A 16,236-nucleotide genomic window follows, 5' to 3' on the forward strand; every position below is an offset into this window, starting at 1 on the left:
GATTCTGAACACAAGCCAATATAAGGTCAAAGACCGGCACATTTTGCCTGCTAAGAACCAGCCCATCTATGTTCCTCAGGAGTTAGAGTGTATAAAAATGTATTATGGGATTAGACAATAAAATGAAATCCATACCTTCTTATAGGAATGTTTAGAATTCTACTAAAATCCATCGCTTCTTATAGGAATGCTTAGAATTTTACTAAACACTATTGTGTTTGGGCACAGATATCTTCTGTTTAATAGTCAACTACATCTAAATTTGAAATAGACATTTCTAAAGCCTGGGTGAGCAGCCCAGGACACGGTTTCCACTGGCTATTTTGAAACACTGCATCCCAGTAAATTCTCCCAAGATAAAACTTGTTCTGACGGTCAACCTTCTATTTTCTTATGAATGGGAAAGGGCACCCCCAGCTCTCCATTTAACTCTCTGTGCCACTGGAAACTAAATTCTGGTCTATTGAATGTTAATTAACATAGCGTTTAATCTCATTAATAATGTCTGATGAGATACTAAGGAGGCTCGTTAATGACACTTCAATACTCTTAATACGTAGGTTTAAATATGTTCTGTATCTATACACCTGGGATTCGTTTGTGGAGAGCAGAGATGTAGCCATTTCCCCAATAAGCATTGTCTCTTGATTGTCACTTAATCAATAAATACACAATTAGAATAAGGCTTTGCTTTCATGGAATATAGTTCCTCTCTCTAAAGAGCTCCAAGTGTATTACAGGCAGAATGGTAATTAATCCCCATTCTATCCCTTTGAGGGACATAAATGGAATCTATTGTCCCTGCTGTTTTACAGGTGAGGAAACTGGCCTGGGGAAGGGAGGGTCAGCGGCAACACGACTCAGGGATATTTCCTGCTTCCCTTCCAGCATCTAAGCCTCGCCGTGACTGAAGGATGTGACAAATGCCTTTCATAATCTCCATTCATGAGCACCCCTACTGAAGCCTCCAGACTGTTCACCTTGCCCTGCCAGACCCACCGCCCACCAGCCCTGCCCACCTCTCGGCCGGCGACCTCTGATCTTCGTCCCACTCCACCCCTCTGTCCAGCCACTTCCTGTTTTTCCAACACATCCAGCTGGTCTCTACCACTCAGGATCCTGCTCCAATGTCACTTTCAGGTCTCAGCTCAAATTCCAAGCCATGCCCACCCCACTCTTCACCAGCCCACCTTATGCCTCTCTTCAGGTTTTTTTCCTTTTTCCCTTAGAGCGAGCATCACTCTCTGAAGCCTTCATTCGGACTTTTTGTTTCCTTGGTCCTATGTCTCTTCTCACTCATTTAGCATCTCTAACATTCAAGCCTTTCTCATTCGCTATCCTCAAAGCCCAGACCGGCACATAAAGGAAACCAGTAAATATCTGCAGAACAAAGGAATGGCTATGATTTGCTATGATACGCAGATATGCTCCACTCAGATGCAACATCAAAATATATAATAATTTTTTCTCAAAGCCCACAGGAAGTATAAATAACCCAACTTGACATCTACAATACTACTTTCCTTACTTCATTCCTAGAAGTGATGTCTCCCCACTCTTCAGGTAAAAGTACATCACCTCCATAATAGGCTAAGACCACAGGTGACAATCACCCTACTCACCACACTGCTGTCCCCACGGGCAACAGCTCACAATTGGATACTGACCCAAAAGCAATCCACCGCCCTAAGGTTTAAAACATGCCTAACAGTGTGCCACATGACCCAAACCGAATGAATCTCTTATCCTCTGAATTGAATACTGAATTCAGTTTCGATGTATAATAGTGCGAGGTCTGCACTAGTTGAAGCATAGCACATAGTTAAATACAACCCTATTCGACCGTATAAATTATTCTGCCGTTCACCAACTAGGAAACTTTGAGCAACGGACAATTTTTCCTCAATTTTATCATCTGGAGGTGACCCAGGCCAGCAATTCGTATGGAATCAAAGCTTGATTTGAAACGTACACATTTTAGCATCTAGAAGTTGGCACTATTTGCTATACACATTGTACAGTGATCTATACATGGATCATTTATGATCTATAACGTCTTCTGTAATGTTATTGCCTTACAGTTTTGCGGGTCCTCTGGAAATCCCTGTGAGTGATTTTTCAAGAGAATTAATAAATACGTCAACAGCCCCTCTTCACTGCAGCTCGACGGCAACACCTTTTGCCCCGTCTTGTTAGTTGTGTCTTAATATGATGACCAGAACCGGATAAAAATGAATATTTATGCCATTTACCTGTAGTTACTTTGAAAATCGAGAATTGTCACAGTCATTTATTTGTGCTGTGTTTTCAAGAGTATTCTTGCATGCCTGTTTGTGAGCAAGTTTTATACCCATTCTTATAAAGTAAATGGAATTCACATTTTCTTTATGCAAGAGGTGTCGGGAAAATTCTCTTTGGATCATTAAAATTACCTGAATCGTCACAGCTTCAAAGAGCGATCGTATGGACTGCAAATTTTCAGTGCAGACTTCGGTTGTTCCTTTACATCATGCAGTTTCTGATTTCATAATTTAAATATTGTAAAATGGGAACGTTCTCCCCTTTTTCTTCCTCTGTCACTTTTCATGTGATCTGATTTTAAGTAATTGGAACAAACTGTGTCTAATTTCATGCAGCATAATTGCCAGGCAGCCTCAAGCTACGGAGACCCAGCATTCTGTCTCCACTCAACAATTTTCAGTCGTTCAGGATATACATGTATATCTTTTAAATAGAAATGAATGAGCCTGGATGAAATTAAATGTTACAATAATCTGGTCACTGTTAAGCGGGGCAATAAAGGTATCAACAAAATTCTTAAACATTTGTCTATGGTAGATCAACTGGGTATTTTTCTTTTTCTCACTGTTTTCGGCCGTGGTGTCCTGCAAACTTTCAATTCCCTGGGGAAAAAAAAAATCTGTAATTGCCAGAATCACATGAAAGCCATGAATTCAGGTAGTTAATCCCTAGTCAGCCAAAAGTGCACAAAGAAGCGGGCTTTTTAACTGAAATCCAATATGTTTAACTATCTTAAGTCCTATGCATCTTTACTAGATAAGCTTTTTGTGGACAGTATGAGTTATTCCTTTGTAGACTTAAAAAAAAAATGACAAAAACCCAGCATGCCACAGGCAAGGCTGCTGTAAAAACATTCAAAGCCGAGGTTGCCTTCCGCCCACAGGGCTGGGGAGGCCAAGAGAAGGGCAAAGGTAGATGTCATTTTACAAAAGGGAGAAAGAAAAGTGTCATTTTAGGAAGAAAATGGTATTCAAACCATTGCAACGATGGGGCTAGGTCCCCCTTGTCAGTTTCCCGAACACCTTGGCTACTATGGCTTCTTAACAGCAAAGGACACCGGTTTAAGAAAGATCAGTGGGTTCTTGTGAAGGGAAAGAGGGGTTGCACTTGCCAGATACACCAATCAACCTAATCACTTTGGGATATCAAAGCAAATTTGACCACAGTCCAATAGACAGTGACAGGAGACCTCGCCTTTGTTGTGTACATTAGCCTCCTGCCATTATCTCTTAAAAGCTTAATTATTTGCAAACAATTGATCAAGATGGGAATTTGAGAAAGGATATGCAAGGGCCACTGGGACAACTGCAACGCATTAAGAGGGCAAACAAAATTACCTTTAGATCTCACAATAAGAATTAACGACGGAGACCGGAGAGCGAGGCCTTGCGGTAGCTGCCAGGGTTCTTTCTGGAGTGTTTCCCATTTGATCTGCATTAACACCTCAGGAATGAGTGAAAGCCATAAAACAGTGATTATGTCTGGGTAAAGCTGACCCTCCCTTCCAACACTGAACCTGCACACATGCATCAGGCTGGCTTCGCTGGGAAGAGAAGAGCTGCTGGCCTCCGGGGGAAGCAGGTGGCTTGTGGGCAGTGGCGCCCAAGGTAACGGGAAAGACTCACAAAATGAGCATCCTGACTTCAGCTGCCAACACCCTGACTTCTTTCCAGTGTGAGTCTCTTACTGAAACAGACACTGCTCGCCACTCTTCCCGCGTTTCTGTGACTTTTAATAATGACCTAGTAGAACAGTGACTGTTTAATAACCCCATCAAAGGTAAAACGATCCCTAGAGCCTGTGTCCTGGGTCACAGACGCGGTGAGAGGCTGTCTGAAAAAACTCTAAAAATAGCTTACGTAAAAATTAAGTCTGAACTGTCATTTTGCCAGTCGCAGAGGATAGGAAGTGACAGAAAGAAAATGACAACTTTCTAAAGAACGTTATCTCTGCGCGATTCCAATCTTACGTTTTGAGACTGGGATGGCAGGGTCGGGGGTGGTTCTGGGGTTGGTTCTCTGGTATTTCCAAGTTTACAATACCTTGCAAGAAAACTTATGCCTTTAAACAATCGGGTCGACTCCTTCTGACGAGCATTAATGGGAAAAGAGAAACCCTTCAGCACACACAGATGGAAACTGTCCAGCCTTCTATCTTAACAATATCCTTGACCAAATGTACGCCTTTCATCAAATTTTCCACCCCTGGCTGCAAATGTGGATGCCAAGACAGTGATGAACTTTATCTTATCTACCCTGGTAACCAAGTTTCAATAACGTTCCCTCCCTCACTGCCTTACCCACTGGAACAGCACATTGTAATGGCAGCAGAAAATTTGAAAATAATCCTGTACAGAGCTCGCTGTTGAGATAATGGAAGGCTACCCTGCCCCTTCTCAAGCCTCAGATTAGTAATTTCTTGTGACACAGAACTGCCTCTCTACTGGAACTGCAAAACAGCTATAACAAAGCAATAGAGGTGGAAGCAATTTTCAAGCAAAATGTTACATGCTATCCTTTAAAAGGTGTGGGAATAGGTACCAGGGGAGCTGATCTAACAGGAGGAATTATGGCAACTGTCCAATATAACCCTTATCAAGGCGATGCTCTGTTGCCTGGCTGAATATGTTGGAAGAACAATTTCGGAACTTCTTTTATCCTTTTTCCTCCAGCCCTTTGCCTCCTCCACAGCTAAGTTTAATGCATTAATATAAGTTGACCTTGAGCTAAACTCTAGCATGTGATGGAGAGATACTCCCTTTAAAGAAGGAAAAAAAAATCTACCATATGGCTCTTAACCATTAGATCTCTGTGTTCTTTTAAAACTTCTACTGAGTTTTTGTCACTAAGGGAATATTGTGGATCGAAACTAAAATAACCAGCCATGTATGTGACCTCTAAGAGCAGAAGCAGAAACTTGTTAACCAAATATATTTACATTTGTTTAACGTCATTTTTTTTTTTTTGCCCATAAAAACTTCTTCCACTTTAAATAAACTTGCAGCCATTGCCCCCTTATGCATTGACTCTGAATAGCTTACACTGTGACAATTACATTGATCTAGGATACTTTTTTCCTTTAAAAAAAATCCATAATGCTCTCCTATTGTCTTTCAGCTTTATGAATTAGTTTTACTGTTTCAGTGAATGCTTTTTTGTCTTCTGACTGCACATTATCAAAGAGACACTTTGTGCCTGCCATTTGCATTACAAAAGCGGTGCACCGTGCAGTGGAAGAACGGAGCCTGAATGCATAGCAGTTGAGTCCTGCATCCCCACACATGCGGGAATCAAAAAAGAAGAGCCATGGTGCCCGTCCTGGCTAAGAAGCCACAGATGTTTGGAGCATCATCATGGAAGTCGCAGGATTTCAACCTGCTTTCTTTAATTCTCCACTGACGCTCCTACAGTGTCTAGCTGCTCAGATTCACTGTGCTCCGCTGATTGGTCAGAACTTGCTTTTTCCGAAGCCTGATCAAGCCATTGTCCAGACGAGCCCTCCGATTTCTTGTCTACCCAGCAGCAGTTATAAGAAGTTGCTAGTAGAGGTGTGCAAACAGGAGGGCCAGGTAGGACTATCTAAACTTAATCTTATCACATGAAAACAACACGTGTGGAAGGAATATTTCATAACAATCTTTACTTTTGCATTAATGAGACTATACATACACAGCAGTAAAAACATTGTTTTATAGTCACTTACAAGAGGCTAAGATTACAAAGCCATGCCTGTCCCACCTATCTGATCTTTTAATTTCTTTTAAATGTCAATTCAATATAAAAATGAAAACAATAGGAAAAGCAGATCCTTATAGTAAGGGATTTCACAGTCCTTTGGATTAGGGATTTTTTTTTTAAAGTTACTTGCATTTCTGTTATAATAATGATGTTTAGATCTATTCTTCATTAACTATAGATATGTTCCAGGAGTATTTTTAAATATATGCATTAAAGACATAAAATTTGGTCTCTAAATTAGCAATTACTTATATCCTCCTCCTAAAAGTATTAAAATTCATGAAGAGTGCTAAAATTATTTTGAACAGTTATGATTATTAATGAACTCCCTGAATATTGATTCTCTTCATAGAAAATGATGGCTATAAAAGGAAACACAAAAAGGCCAATAAGGAAAACAGGGGGAAGGGGGTGGGGGAGGAACAGAGGAGAAAACTCATGCTTCACTTTTCTGTCCTCTTTGAATCATTTAAAATAATATTCACTATCTGGTAGTCATCTATAATGAAAAAGAGTGTCAGAAGGAATATATGTATGTCTGTGTATGACTGATACATTATGCTCTACACCAGAAATTAACCCAACATTGTAAACTGACTATACTTCAACAAGAAAAAAAAATGGGGAAAAAAAGAGAAAGAAATGGTTAAAAAAATACTAACAGGTCATTTGAACTTACTCTGTTGTTAGTTTTTGGGGGGAGGGGGTAATTGGGTTTATTTATTTATGCTTAGGAGAGGTACTGGGGATTGAACCCAGGACCTCGTGCATGCTAAGCATGTGCTCTACCATGTGAGCTATACCTCCCCCGCTGAACTCTTTCTGTTTGTCAGTAGGACAGATTCATCACATGCATCATTGCATGTGCTCTTGGTGACCTCGTGAGTAGGGGATGATGCTCAGCCCCACTTTACAGATGAGGAAACTGAGGCTTGGAGAGGTCAAACACATGCACGAGGCTCACAGCCACGTCATTCTGGAGCCAGATCCGTCCTCCCCGGAGTTTCTCCACTTGGCTGCTCTTTCAGTGATGTCTCTTTCCAATTTCTCCCATCCCTTTTTTAAACTAAACATTTAAAAACCAAAAACACATTATCATGGAACATGAACAAAGTTACTCATTGTGGTGAGCGGTGACTGAATGTTTCTCTGCCGTTTTAATAGCCTGGATCCCAGGAGGGTTGCCACTTTCCTACCCCCCCCCCCCACTAGCATCCCCGCTGCTTCTGCCCTGCAGGCAACAATTAAGGGTGGGGATGGAGCTGCAGGGTGAAAGTCAGTTCACCAGAACCTTTCCCCACATTCTCCCTCCAGCATCCTCCAAAGGGACCTGATTAATAGTAGCTGAGTAACACTGATGAGAGTGGCAGACGTAGTAATGGCAACATGTATTGACAACTGAGGATGTACCAGGCATTGTTCCCAGTACTTCACATGCACTAACTCATTCAACTCCTCACAGATACTTTCTGAAGTCGGCACAACTATTATACCCATTTTATAGATGAAGACACTTGAGCACAGAAAGGACAAACAACTTTCTCGAGATCACACAGCTTGTAAGGAATAGAGCTGGGGTTTGAAATTCGGTGATAACACACAAGTTGCGAAAATTCACTTCCAAATTATTTTGTTTTCTAAATGATGGGTGGAGCAATCCCACTCATTCCTGATGAGTTAATCACGAATATATAGACGATGATTACTACTCATTTTATGAAGAAGCCATTATCTTAATGTGTGTGTGTCTACAGCTCAGTTCTGCTAATGGAAGCAATAGGAAATGGTGCTGCAAGATACAAAACTCAATGGAAACTAATACATCTGTCACTCTTAGTTCTTCTAGTGTTGCTTATAAATATGAGAATGATGGAAGGTTATATACAAGATTTCTTTAAGGGTCACAGAAACAAATGCCTGCTATTCCATCCAACCACATTACAATATGCCTTAAATTGTCTGCTTTGAAATTAATTTGTTGTGTATTTCTACCAATTACTTTCATTTCATATGTGATTCTTAATCAAATATGAATTAAATTACATTTGGAACCATTTCATTTTAGCAGAATACTAATAAAAACACAGGAATGCTACTGCCATTTACAATGCAGCTAGCCCAGTGCAGGGCCCAGGAAATGTTTGTTGCATGAATGAAGGAGCACTATCGAAGTCGGCAACACCCCAAATGCCTCAACTAGTCTTTCGAAGTAGACGACTTCAGACATGCGTTAGAAAACCAGCAGCCCCATTTCAGCAACTCTTCATCTTTCTCATTCAGTTCCACAAATCTCCCAAACAGTACAGATTTTATTGACTTTATTTAACTGACATTTTTATAATGTGCCAAGCAATGTTCTCAGTGCTTTACACGTATTCACTCGTTTAATCCTTACAGCAAGTCTACAAGGTCAGTGCTTTCACCCTGAGGTTACAGATGAGGAAACTGAGGCACAGAGTCCCCTAAGTCACTTGCAAATAGGATGAAGCTGGGATTTGGACCGTGAGAAACCTCATTCCTGTGTTACTCTGTTTGTGTTTCTTAGCGTGTATAATTTCCCCTGAAGTTTCTCCAAAATCCACGCTATGTGCTCGCTGGGTTTATTGGTTGCAAAAGTTCCCTTCCCACTGCCCAACTGCAGGGTAATAAAGTTCAAGTTCTTCTTACAGCACAGGACGGAAGGAAGAAGAGAGAAAGCTGTTTCCACACACAGCCTCTTCCCCGAGAATTTCACTGTCACAAATAAAACACAACAACAGCACACCATCCTGGACCACTTTTCTGAAAAGAAAGTTCATGACCAGTTCATACAATAAACTCCAACAAAGATCTTTTCCAAAGGATAGCACAGCTCATCTCCGCTATTACAGAGAGCCCGCCAGCTAAAACGAGACCCAGCCCCAACCCGAAGAACACTTCTCCACTTTAAACATCAAAGTGAAAGGGTTTTGAAACCACGAAGAGAAAAGGCAAGAAGGCGAAATACAACGATACCATTTGGAACGAGTCTGTCGACAGCAATCATTATTGCCTTTAGAGACGCCCTGTCCAGCATTAAATATTGAGGAAAAATCCATCCAAAAAACAAATACCAACTTGAAAACAACATGCGCATCTTTTATGCATCCTTGTAGAGAGAACCAAGTATCTTTAAGTCAGAAGCAAAAATAAGTACACTTGGTGAAGATGTTCTGAGAGACAGAAAGCAAGAGTCAGGGCGCGAAAGATGGAGAATTCGTACGGCTCCCCACATGACTAAAGACCCCTGGAACTGGTACTCGTTCTCCAGTGCTAATTTTCCCACTTAAATTACAGTGATGGTGTAGCCTCATCTCATTAGAGATCATTGTCCCCAGTAGACAGTTGTGTTTATGGGGGACTCTGGCTGTTCCACACCTGCTGATCAGGTTGCTATGTGATCAAGGCTGCATACAAACAGCAGACTCGAGCTTGCTGGACTGCGACTGATGAGCCCGGGCTAATTCAGGGGTGATTATGTAGTTTACTGGACCACTAAACCTCTTTAAGCTTGTAATTACTGCCTATTTGAGTAAAGAACATTCAAAAGCAATTCACTGCATCATGCCTGCCACAGCTGGAAGCAGGCTGCCAGCAGTCTGTGGGGACATTAAAATCTACAGGGACGTGGATTGAAGCCCAGCTAGCAGGCACTGTCAGCGCGCACCCGCAGCCAAGTCTGTGCACATTCCCGTTCACCTCTCCTGACCAAGCTTACCATTAAAGGTGCCGTGGAAGCTACAGAGCAGCCATAAAGATGACAAATAACGGAACGAAATGATACAAACTACATTTTAATGATTTCCCCCTTTTGTAAAGCTAAAATCTAAAAAGTCTTTTCACAACACCGAAGAGAGAGAAAGCACATGCTTTAAATAACAGACACCGCTGAGATCTCCTGGGTTCGTGTTAAAAGTTCCATCCAAAAAAAAAAAAACCTAACTTGCAAACAAAATGCCCACCTTTTATGCATCCAAAAAGAACTGGGATGTACAGTCTTTTGAGATCTCTTTCTACCCACTTTAGCTGTCGTGTTTATAACCTTAGCTGGGAAAATATTGTTTCGCTAGTTGATTGACATTTTGTAAGATCCCATGTAGATTTTTGCTGTTAATGAATTAAAATGCTGCTCAGACACCTGAGTGAAATTTACTTTCAAGAGTCAGAGAAGATTTCAGGAAAAGAAATGTATCAGTATTTATCAATGTTCTCGTTTTATTTTGCTGTCACCTTAACAACTGCAGTTCTTTTGTGTAACAGAAGTGTAAAACACGCTTTGCATCGCTGCGGATATAATTATTACTTGTCTCTAAGTAACAACAACAAAAAAAAGACTAGAACTTAATGAAGGGGGATTAAGTTAATTTCTTTTTTAGCTAACAGTTTCCTGTCTCTTAAAATGCAGACCTTGGTGATTCTAATGTTCAGGGAAGGAAAATTAAGCTTTTTAATTTCACTAAAATCCCCACTTTGGAATATTGATATTAAAATATTAAGATGATGTTTATTCTTTAAAAGTATGTAAATTTGGTATTAAATAAAGCCACAGAAATCCTTTCTGACTACTCCGTCCAAAGTCCGCAGATCCAGGGGGTTTGTGTGTTATCTACACATCATTCCTATTAATATTCATTAGGTGGGTCTGCTTGCATTTTTATAAGCTGTGAGAGAGGCAGAGAAACAACCAGAATTCTTTAACACACAGGCATTATCAATTCAACCTATGCCAACAACAGAGCACCCAGATCTGAAGTTGAGATTCAAATGTAATTTACCTTTACGTAGCTAATTTTCATGAAAACTCTTTTCCCTTTACCCACTGTAGTCTGAGCTATTTAATTATCTCCATTCTCTGTAACATACACTTCAATTTTTAATTTAAAAGCTTATTCAGCACTACATTTTATCTTGGTTAACTACAAAACTCTTATCTTGCAATCAAACTAAAGAGAATTTCCCTTTAAGAAAAAAAAAACGAAAAACTTCAAATTGTCTTAGTAATGAGATTACCTTTATCTTTATGAACCTTCTTGAGCAAACCCTTTCTAACTCCCTAAAGCATTTATTGATGTGAATTCACTGTCTGTCTCCAGAGTGGATTATAGAAGAGGGAAGAGTCTTAAGTCAAAATTTGGGCCGATCCCCGGTATTTGTTTCCCAAATTATGCTTTCTCAGCTGTCCGACCTAGCTGGACAGGGAAAGGCTCGCAGGGCTGTGGATTTACTTCTGTGGCGTTCCCACAGATCTCACAGATGTTCATGGGATATCTTAGATGAGTGAGAGAAAGAGCAGGACCTGTCACCAATAAGATGACAAGATAAAGGTGCAGAAATAAAGGTATTCAATCACAGTTAACTTGGACAGTAAATTGGTGCAGCCACTATGGAAAACCGCATGGAGGTTCCTTACAAAACTACAACCAGAGCTACCATATGATCCAGACATCCCGCTCCTGGGTACATAGCAGGAAAAAAACAAGAACTCTAATTCAAAAAGATACAGGCACCCCAGTGTTCAAAGCAGTGCTATGTACAATTGCCAAGACACTGAAGCAACCCAAGTACCCATCAACAGACGATTCGCTTAATATATATACTTCAGCTTAATATATATACATACAATGCACAATGAAATACCGCTCAGCCATAAAAAGAATGAAATTTGGCCATTTGCAGCAACATAGATGGACCTAGGAAGTATTATGCTTAGTGAAATAAGTCAGACAGAGAATGGCAAATACTATATATCACTTATGTATGGAATCTAAAACATAATACACATGAATCTGTGTACCAAACAGAACCAAACTCACACTTACAGAAAACAAACCTATGGTTACCAAAGGTGGGGGGACAAATTAGGAGTAGGGGATTGATTAACAGATACAAACTACTGTACATAAAATAGGTAAGCAACAAGGATTTACTGTACAGCACAGGGAATTATACCCACTACCTTGTAATAACCTATAATGGAATCTAATCTGCAAAATAAAAGTATTTAACTTGAAGGCCAATTGGGGGCTTTTCTTGTTGTTGTTAAGGCTTTGAGTTTGGGTGATCTTTTATATCTCTTTCATTCAAAGAGCTTTTAGTATATTCTACCAAAATTGACCCTAACAATTACTTGGCCAGGTTGGAAGGACAGAGAACTCTGTCTTAATTCTATAGGAGAAAAAGCAAAACTCCGAGCTGACACATGGCAGGATATGTGGCTCTTAGGCCTGGAGCCCAGGCCTCCTACTTCTCAGTCTGGTTCCTTTCTGGCTCTCCAGAAGCTCAAGGTGTATCGCTTAATGATGAAATGAAGAGCTGTAGCCACGTCTTTCAGAAAGCCGCGGTGAGCTGGTGGCCCCAGCCTGTTTTACTGTGTGAATGTGCACTGCTCTCTACACGAAGGGTGAAACCAAAAACTCAGACGAAAACCACGTAAAGCTGAACATCTTTCAAGTTGTCTGTCATCATTTCTAAGAAAACTTTCATAAGTAATCTAACTTCTACAAGTAATCTAAAGCGAAAAAGCCTTAATTAGTGGCATTTGGCCCTTCCTAAACAGGCTCTGGGGAAGAGCTATTCTGGCCGAATGACTGGGTAGTTGGTTTTCTTTGAAATAACTGGATACAGTTTTATTTAATGCAGGTCTCGCTTTGCCATGTCATGAGGCTGCTAATAACATATCCAAGGAACCTAACTGTGTCCCTTTCTAAGTCACCTCCTAGGAGCGCTTAGGTCTACGTGGAGAGTCTTCAAATTGTGCAGGCCAGGGGAGTGGGTCATTAAGTCCATTTCTGCTTCAGTGATGCGGTGACACATCGACAAATGGCAAATCTAAAGGAAACCATTTTAAGAGTTACTGGTTTCAAGAGGTACAGGCCGGTGTCCTGACTAGGTTGGAGACCTGAAGCTCACGTCCCGGAACCCAGACTGACTGTCTGACCTTGATCAAAGCCCTTCAGTGTTCGGAGCCTCACCTTCCGTCAGTGGCAGTGAGGATGGCAAAACGGGGGCAGGGGGGGAGCCACGCAAGACAACACACATCACATTGCTTGGCGGAGTGTCTGGCCTGGAGGTAGAGCTTAGTAAATAGTGGCTGAATCCGAGATGAATCACAAGGTTGGGCCAATCTAAGTTAACATACTATATACATTTTTCCCCCCTCAATTTGTAGGGAAGATCTGACTAAGTAATTCTTATATTTTTTTTTCTAGTGTTTAAATTAGGTTTCAGTGTTTTCTTGCAATTAATTCCCTTTATATGGACAATCACTTCCAGGATATCTAAAGACAAGGTCACCTTCAAAGGCAGTCACACAGGGCACCCCACACAGAAGGGCCCCACATCTGGTTTCATTGGCTGATGTTGCCATCTTGAAATTCTTCATAATTTTTTTTTAGAAGCCCTGCATTTTCCACCTACACAGTTATGTGGCGCCCATATGCATTCTCCACAAATCAGAGAGCTGGCCCCCGCCAAGGGCAAAGGAGGTTACGTTTTCCCTAGCAGATGTTTTATACTCAGCTACGACCCCACCCACCATCTTGAATTTATCTGAGCTTCCCAGAAGTAGATAAATAATTACTATGTTCGGACTAAAAGAGTGTAAAAGAGACAACACTAAAAAAGCAAGATGTGGGAGGCGAGACTGACAGAGTAGACGTGCTCAGAGCTCAGACAGATGAGGAAGGACACTTAAATGAGCCTCTGGTGGCCTGCAAGGGTTCACACACTCCTGTAAGTGCCTAAATCACCCTCGGGGATAGACCAAGGCCCCGAGAAAATACTCCATATTTTAAAGTCTATGGGGGAAAAAAATCAATAATTCGGAACCGTCAAGGTGTGAGGCTCATCCTGATTCCTGAGACTTGAGGATGTGGAAAGCCTTTGTCTTTTGGTGGCTGGGACTCAGAAGTGGCAGCTCGCCCACCTTCCTTGGCAGGGCAGGGGCGCCACATTTGGCAGAAAAGTGTGCTCTCGAGAAAAGGGAGCAGAGAATCTTTTGGCCTGGGAGCCAGCTCGGATAGACCAAGAGTGAGAACTCGCCCTTACATGCCAACCAAATGCCACTGTAATTAAAAACAAACCTTTGGAAATAAAGTCTCTGGAAAGTATTTCAATTCCAACACATTCACATTCTGAGCTCATCGATAATTAATTAATTCATTTGGTCACAGGATTTTGGAGGGCGGAATGCTGCCATTTTTTTTCTAATCCTTCTTAAACAGAATTCTATTTTTCATCTAAGGAGGTCCAAATAAATATATAAATAAGCAAACTAAAGAGAAAAATGTATCTAATAAGGCATGAAGTTTCAGAAACCTCTAGCGTATTGGGACCTGCACCTTATGGCAAACCTTCTAAAATGGCAGCCCTGATTTTTAAAAATGCAAAATTCTATCATTTTGATGATGCCACATGATGAACTCAACTATTATATGCATCTATTTTGTTTAATGGCTTCATTTATTTTAATAACAAAGGGAAACTAGATTTTACAGATGAAAGCTTTTTTTTCATGGCTCCAGTGCAGCTGGGATTTAAAAAATCTGTGATGTTAACCAGTATGTGATAATGGCTGCTCTCAGGAGCCCTATTTTATACCATTTCGTGCAGTGAAAACCTACACAGAGTAGCCACCACCAGACACCACCCCCAGAGTACCCCGATTTTAAGAGGGCACAATGGGGGTGAGTGCCAGAGGTCTTGCGATTAGCTCCATGTTTCTTTTCTCTGAATGGTTACAAGGGCAGTAAGGTGTCCGCTGTGGAATGACTGGAGCAATGGGATTAACTCACTACAGATCTATCCTAAGTGAGGCGGGAAAGGGCTGTTCATGTGATTTCAGGGATGAGAAAATAATTGCATAAACCTCTTTCCTTCTGTTCAGAAATTTGCCCACAGGGTTTGAGATTTTGTTGAGAATCAGAAAAATAAATCACCATCAGTAACTTCAGTTTAATTCTTGTCTGATTTCTTCATTAGACTGAAGATCTACGGTGAATCAGGAAACCAGGAAGTCATGGAAATCAATTCCCATGGGAACAAAAGACACGCCATCTCAGAGCGTCCCCGCCAGCCACTAAACCTTGCCCATTTATTCAGAACGTCTAGCTAGTTTCAGGAAAGGAAGGAAGGAAGGAGGGAAAGCAGGAAGGAAGGAAGGAGACATTTGGCCCACTAAAAATTCTGATGAGATGACACTAACTGAAGGTCTGAAGTGATGTTTTCCACTAAGAGCCATACCTGGAAACTCTAGAACACAACAGATGCAACCTGCCAGCCACATATACACACACACACACACACACACACACACACGCACAAGATATGGAATGATTTTACAGACACTCTTGGCCCAAGATGGCAGCTGGTGATTAATGGTTGCGTCATCCTTGGCCCTGCTGCAGTCAGGCCTGGGGTCTGATCCTGACACACAGAGGCTTCGTCCGCAGCCAATCAGCAAATGTAAGCACATAGGCCCTGTCAGGTTGACATATCATTCCTTCGACAATGTCAGCAAGTATTAATGTTCAATTATCTGTCCTAGAAATGACCCATGCCTTTCTGCATTGTGTAACTGTGCACATGGTGCTCTGGTAACCCCAGAGACGAGGGCAGAAATGCCCGCAGTAAACCAGCTACTGGGAGCTGGCTTTCCAACATTGTCATGACATTGCCTTGCAGTACTGAATAGTGGACTTATTTTTACTTCTTTTTCTAAAACATGTTTGAAAGACCAATGAGCTATCCATCCATCCACCCACCCACCTGCCCATCCTCCCACCCATCCACCCACCCATCCACCCACCCTTCCATCCATCCATCCATCTATCCATCTTCCTTTTAGTATGTCTGACTGCCAAGAGTCCTTTCCATTTAAACAGCAACACTCCACATGAGTCATCCGTGGCTAGCCAATCATTCTGAGCCAACTGCTCCTTATATGTGACAATGAGCCATTCATTATATGTGGGGTGCCTTTCTACTTCACGAAGCCAGGTGTATATCATTTACCATCAATCCACAATGACAACAGCAGACTCTTCTGGAGCGGTGTCAAGATCACTTCAGCTTCAACTCGGGAACCTCAAGGGATCTGTTCAAGCCAGCCCCCACCCCTCCCACTATTAAAAACAAGGTCTCTGGCAGAGGAACGATTTAACAAGCACACCTGAGATCGTTT

The 16,236-nt window shown here is 41.4% G+C and overlaps 1 protein-coding gene across 2 annotated transcripts in view; it reads right to left on the reverse strand.

Annotated features, from left to right (window-relative positions):
• MEIS1 (Meis homeobox 1) overlaps nucleotides 1-16,236 on the reverse strand; it is a 130,831-nt gene that overhangs the window by 24,684 nt on the left and 89,911 nt on the right. The gene's annotated exons all lie outside the window — the stretch shown is intronic.

The sequence above is a fragment of the Vicugna pacos genome, chromosome 15 (assembly GCF_048564905.1).
Source record: "Vicugna pacos chromosome 15, VicPac4, whole genome shotgun sequence".
In the NCBI taxonomy this organism is placed as follows: domain Eukaryota; kingdom Metazoa; phylum Chordata; class Mammalia; order Artiodactyla; family Camelidae; genus Vicugna; species Vicugna pacos.